Source organism: Palaemon carinicauda, chromosome 1 (assembly GCF_036898095.1).
Source record: "Palaemon carinicauda isolate YSFRI2023 chromosome 1, ASM3689809v2, whole genome shotgun sequence".
NCBI classification, from domain to species: domain Eukaryota; kingdom Metazoa; phylum Arthropoda; class Malacostraca; order Decapoda; family Palaemonidae; genus Palaemon; species Palaemon carinicauda.
In genome coordinates, this window is record NC_090725.1 from 195,735,293 (window position 1) to 195,742,792 (window position 7,500).

Genomic DNA, 7,500 nt, shown 5'->3' on the forward strand with positions numbered 1-7,500 from the left:
ACCAAATATCTTGAAAGACTTTCTCAATAAGCCAATTTTTTTGCAATTGAAGAAGACACAGACCTAATGTGTTTCTCAAAAGTAAATTTGCTGTCGAGAATCACACCTAAAATTTTAAAAGAGTCATATAAAGTTAAAGAAACATTATCTATGCTGAAATCCGGATGTTGAGGAGCCACAGTCCTTGACCTACTTACAATTATACTTTGAGTTTTGTTAGGATTCAACTTCATACACCATTATTTGCACCATGCACTAATTTTAGCTGGATCTCTATTAAGGGATTCAGCCACCCCAGATCAACAATTAGGAGATGGTATTGATGCAAAGAGAGTAGCATCATCTGCATATGCAACAAGCTTGTTTTCTAGACCAGACCACATGTCATGTGTATATAGCATGAAAAGTACTGGTCCAAGAACACTACCCTGAGGAGCACCAGATATCACATTCCTATACTCACTATAGTGCCAATCAACAACAACTCTTTGTGATCAATTACTTAAAAAAATCAATAATGATGTTAAAAAAACACTCACCCACTCCCAACTATTTGAGTGTGAAAACAAAGGCCTCATGTTTAACATGGTTAAAGGCAGCACTAAAATCAAGGTCGATCATACGAACTTCCTGACCAAAATCAAGGGATTTCTGTACAGCTTTGAAGATTGTTAGAAGGGCATCACTAGCTCCAAGACCTTTACGAAAACCAAATTGCAAACTAAGGAACAGATGATTACCTTCAGCAAACCTATTAAGACGTTTCTCCAACAAGTGCTAAAAGCTCCTCTTCTTGCTAACTTGCACAAAATAACAGATAACTTTGGAGCTAAGAAATCTGCAGTCATTATAAAAAACAAAGGAAAAATACCATTTGGATATACACCTCCATAAGCATCAAGGTCCATCAACAGAGCTTTAATTTCACGAGATCGAAAAGCTAAACTAGTTAGTTTAGCCTCAGGAAAACAGGAATGAGAAAGTTCGAGATTGTCATTACTCTACTAAAAGTATTGCCTTTTCCTTTGGACAATGAGTGACAGAGCCATCTGGTTTAAGTAAAGAAGGAATTGTTGCATCTACACCAAAGAGTGCAAATTTAAGGGTAGTCCAGGACTTATGCTCCTGGGTTGTACCAGAAAGGGTTTCTTTTATGTTTAAATTATATTAGATTTCAGTAGAAGCATAAACTCTCTATGTGCAAAAGCCCTTAGCTGAGTATAGTTATTCAAGGTCAAATCTGATCTTTTACCCTTCCAAAGATGATAGGCCTCCTGCTTCTCCAAATAAGCACGTCTACAATCTTCATTGAACCAAGGTTTGTCCTTCACTCGGTACCTCAGTACACGAAAAGGGATACGCCTATCAATTATGCTGACTAGATTCTCATTCCAAGGGACTACAGGATGAAAACTATTATACAATTGTGATCAATTCAACCCCAAAAGATCATGCAAAATCCAAATACAGTCTGCTTGAGATTTCAATGGAAGATGAAATATCATTGGAAGGAGAAAGGATTAATGAGGTAGAATCATTTAAGTATTTAGGAACTATGATCTCCAATACAGGGTCTTTAGAATTAGAGTTTAGTGAAAGATATAAAAAAGCAAATCAGACAATGGCTAAGTTAGGTAAACTTTGGGAATCAGGTCGCCTGAAATTACATACAACAATCAAACTATATATCAGCTTAGTTACATTAGTGTTACTCTATGGACATGCATCATGGTATGACAATGAAATAATCTCCAATAGATTTAGTAGATTTGAGAGCAAAGCTCCCAGAAGGATATCGGGAGTTAAATGGCAGGACAGGATTAGAAATGAAACAGTAAGAAAGATTCCTCAAGTGTCATATGTGGATGAGATCATTATGAGGGTAGATGGACATGGTTTGGGCATGCTCCTCGCACTCCCCAAAAGAGATAAGTTCACCAAACATTCAGCTGGGCTCCACAAGGCACTAGAAGGGATGGAAGACCCAGACCCACATGGCTGAGGACTATGAAGCACGAAGTAGGAGATGATGAATAGAAAAGTATTGAATTAAAAGCTCAAGATAGAGACGACTGGTGAAATCTAACCGAGCCCCTTTGCGTCAATAGACGTAGGAGATGATAATAATAGGTTGATATAGTAAAGCCAATCCTCTACATGTCATCCTCATTTAGCCATGCTCTCTCTCTCTCTCTCTCTCTCTCTCTCTCTCTCTCTCTCTCTCTCTCTCTCTCTCTCTCTCTCTCTCTTAATATATAGTGATTGCAGTTTTCCACGTTATTTCTTTTTATGTTTAATTGTTTTTGTCTTGGTCATCCAGCATTGGTTAACTCTGGCATTTTGATTGAGTCAAGCTTGATGGACATTCCTTTTTATTCCCTGCACTTCAATCCACTCGCCCTCCCATAGGAACTTGGTTCGGTTAGGTATTTCTGCTGATACAATGATTTATGTCTGAATCTTACACTTTATCAGTAATTTCCACTGGCTAGTTCTTCTATCTCTTAACTTCAATGGCAGATTTTACACTTTTCCTGGTGTAGCTGGAGCTGGAGCTTGTTATGATGGAAATTTAAATGACAGAGGACTTCATGTATGCATAGGCAAGAACCACACACACACACACACACACACACACACACATATATATATATATATATATATATATATATATATATATATATATATATATATATATATATATATATATATACAGTATATATATGTGTGTATATATGTATGTATGTATGTATGTATGTATGTATATATATCTGTATGTATGTGTGTTCACATGCTAGCACTGTTAAACGACAAAAGGTGTAACTATTAAAAGTAATTTTAGGAAGATTTTGTTTGAAATTGATATTAGAAGTTAAGAAACCCTTTGCGAATACATTGTGCAGTCAAAGAAACGTCTTTAATGAATCCGGGTTGTTTAAGGATTTACTAAGGTTTTATTAAGGTAGAACTACAGTAATTACTTCTTGTGACCTGTTCATCCTTATCTTGTTGTTCACTTTACCGCAAATCTTCTATTTCAACATATGCTTTACATGTGATATCCCTATACGTGAATCTGGGGCATCCCGCCACCCAAGAAATATTCAGAACTTTACCGCCATTCAGTTTCCACAAATCATTGAGTATATATATATATATATATATATATATATATATATATATATATATATATATATATATATGTATATATATATATATATATATATATATATATATATATATATATATATATATATATAACTTCAACCAAATAAAGGAACATAACTATCCATTACTTGATGTATTAATCAAAATTACAAATGATATAAACTATTATCATTCGTTGGCCTACTACCCTGTTCCTACCGGGCATGTAACTCAGGCCGTCTCATCCGTAAAATGATGACATAATCATTAGTACTTGACAATCTATGTACATTATTGTGTGTCTCAAACATATGCAAATGAAACTGAGCCTGATGTATAACTTGCAACCACACGCTTGCCATTTATACGAAACCCTCTTAGTTTTATTATCACAAACTACTTATTACATTTCTGACTCCTAGATGTTGCCTGAAATTCAAGTCATATTCAGACTGTACAATTATTATGGTACACCAAACGGAATTTTGGTTGAAAGCTGTGGGCTGAGTGTGCCACTAACGGTGGTTTGACGTTCCGGTGAAAACGAATCACATACTGCTCATATCGAACCAGCTGCCAATGGAAGAAAACAAGAATATCACCACCTGCTCCTAACAGTAAATGGCGTATTTATTGGAAAAATAATCATCACAGTGATAAAAGCTGCTAAAACAGCTAACTAACATTATAAACGAATAAATAAAATTACATGGAGAGAAGAGTACATGGTATACCAAGTGAGTGTCCAAGTGATGACATTCGGATATAAATATTGTATGGATACGAACAGTGTAGTTGTGAGAGAATGATACAATCTCGTGTTAACCTTCATGATTAAAATTTTCTCCCAAATAACAAATCCACTTAACAATATTTCATCTTGTACACCCAACTTTGCTTGTTGAAAGCGTGAGTGGGTCCAGGAACAGCCTTCGAAGCTTAATATATGCACTTGATAATCATCTCGTAATTTGTTTCCACTGGAGATCGTCAAAAAGCTTGGTAGTTTATAGGATAATAAGTTCATGCACTGCTCGTCCAGTGACTTCAAAGCGTTTTTTTATAAAAAAGGAAAAAAAAAATATCATTTGCTTATTGTGCCTTTTAATATACGAATGTTTGTCAGCTTTAAATGTTGAAAAGCATAATTTCTAATTAGCACTTTTACTCTCGTACAGTTTGGGAATCGTTTTATGATAAAAATAAAATTTTCAATAAGTTTTATGATGATATTAACTGTCATCTGAATTATACTAGATGAGCTTGAAAGTAAATCATTGATATGCTCTAAGTCTGAAAAAAACTATTGAAATTAATTCTCAAGCATACGCTGCAAATTTAAATTTTATTATGCAAGAGGAGTAACTTGAGAAGAATGTTCTACCGTATGCGTGTACATCCTGAAACTGACACAAAACAACTCCTCTTCTGTTCCAGTAATCCTTTATTATATCAAATATTGTACTCTCACACTAAAGAGGAGAAACATTACGCAAATGTTTATTGATTGTTGTTTGTACCTCGAATGGGAGATTGTCTTGTACTGTACATGGATTGTTATTTTGTGAAAGCTTTTCTACTTCTAAAATGTATTTATACTATATTTTAGCATGATTTTTGCACCCTTTCTTCACTACCATAAAAAATTTTCTTTTAGGGGGTTTCTCCTATCTTTTCTGTTACTAGCAGTAACCTTTATTACCCTTAGTCAGCAACCTTGTTAATTACCTGAATTGATTCATCATTATTTTTACTCGGTTCGATCTTTGTGAACTTACTCTATACACTGTTTAATATGCAATCTATCAGAACCTTCCTTTTTTACATCATGAGTAAAACGTCTTCAATTCCCAATTTCCTCAATCCGCAGATTAATCTCTTATAAGGATTGTTAGCACCTACTCTAACAGCTCTATCTCTCAATGAGAAGAGCATATCGATTCTATTTAGTAGATTGAAAATATTTGGTCTACTTTTTACCTGAAATAATTATTGCAATAGGGAGAGTACACGTCTCAAGTCTTTTTGGCTAAAATATGTCGTAACAAGGTCTAAGAATTGCTGTTGAATAGAAATACAACCTGTGAGAATTTTACAAATGCACCTCTCTAAAAAGAGATAACCTTTTCAACCCTTATTAATATAAGATTCATTTGTAGACAAAAGAAAAATTATACTTTTGATCTCTTAGAAACATGGAGGATTTAGTTTGCTCTTGATAATGATATTAGGCAGAGTTAAATCTGATGAAAAATTATTTTAATAACGCGTATTACTTCTACGTGAGAGAAATTACCTGTATTCAAAAAGACATCTAATCAAATATCAGAATAGTTAGATGATTTTATTTTCATTAAAAGAGTAATTGAGTTGAAGAATAAGTTTTGCTTCTACGTGAGCGAAATTACCTATATTCAAATAGTCATCTAATCAAGAATCAGAATACTTAGATGATTTTATTTTCATGACAAGAGTAATTGAGTTAAAGAATAAGTTTTACTTGTATTTTCATTTCAAATTTCTGACTACTCGTAACTCTATCATACAATGTAAGTACAATCACCTTTTTATATTATTCTTTTGCAAAGCATAATTTTACGCAAACAGGTTTTTCACTCTAATTATCAACATTGCTCCTATTTACAAGTTTAACATTCTTATGTCATTTATTTATTTATTTATTTACTTATTTATTTTTTTATTTTTTTATTTTTTTTATACTAAGCCTTGTAATATGTTCGTTGTTTTTATTGTGCTACAAATATCTACATTTGAAATTAAATGGATGATTATTATAAAGAAATAATTGTTACCAAATTATGAAGATAATCTAAAGGAAATTAACTCAAGATTGTCAGAGTCTGACAATGCAGCTAATGATACAATTATGTCTGCTATTTATAATAAAAAAAAAAATATTTGTTTATGGTACATAAGTGAGGTTAGACAGAATGTTTCCTCAATAAGTGGAAATCGACCAGAAATTTTGCATTTTATGTCAACGTAGAAATGAATGATAACTGGACAACTAAACAAGTAAGAGTATTTCCTATTCCTAAATGAAAATTTCTATTGGTTTCAAATTAATCGGGAAAATCAAAGATAAGATTTCTTTATTGTCAAAGCTATAAATTAACTACGCAACGGATTCATAGATGAGGACACTTAAAAGAAGATTGATATAATTATTATATTCCTCAGATGATAGTTAAAGTTATTTCCATAATTCAACGCAGGATTCATTAGCTAATGTAAAATAGACAGTAACTTAATTGCTGGAAACCATATTACGATCTTCGCTATTCCTGTTAATAAGAATGTTCAACATGTAGATGTTAGCCCCTTGCAGGGAGTAAAACAGTAAAAATGAGATCAATTTTGAGATTGACATTATATTTTTTATGAAATTTTGACATCTTTACTGAAATTGATATCGTGAAAAGACTGCAACAAGTATTTAGTTTACTTTTAAATGTTTAAACTATAAGATGCGTGCAATCCTGGCTATCAATCTTTCCAGGTTCTAATCTGGAAATTCAGTTATTTCTGATGCAGTGTTATAATTTACTAACATGAAAAGGATACAACAAATATGCAACATTTTGATCACCTAAAACATAAACTGTTTCCCTTTTGCTTTGATTCCCTCTTCTAGAAGTTAACCAACCTTAGAATGTGTCTTAAAGCATAAACGTATTCAATTTTATAAACCATTATTGAACCACTCTTTTAATGTCCTGATACCAAAAGGAAAAGAAAAGGTTCATCCGCCTATCTTCTTCGCCTTTAGTAACTGAATTGTATTTCAGGCTATTTCGCAACTAATTTTGGTATTACTACTTGGTCTTGCAAAGGGAACCAGTTAACGTTGTTAAATAAACAATTTTTAATTGAGAGAAAGTTAATTAAGTTACAATAATTTTCCTTAATGAGCTCTTTGTTGTGAACAAAAGATCTCATTCCCCTTTCCTCAGATAAAGTTTTTACGTCATTTGTATCCTTTTAAAGTTAAAAGAAGGGGAATCTAGATTTCTTGGATATGATTTCACTTCTACTGTATATCATTATAAAAGTGTTCGTGTATATATACAGTAGCTATAGCATCTTTTGTGGTTTTTCGTATATATGATCATATGTTTATAGTTTTCATTTACAGAGAGAGAGAGAGAGAGAGAGAGAGAGAGAGAGAGAGAGAGAGAGAGAGAGAGAGAGAGAGAGAGTTAATGTTTTGTTCGCATTTCTATGGGAACAAGGTATTACGCTGTCTCCCCTGACTAATGCAATTTGAACATCAGATGTAGTTTCATCAATGGATATTGACATTTACCAAAGATACGAGGTGTTCTGCATCTT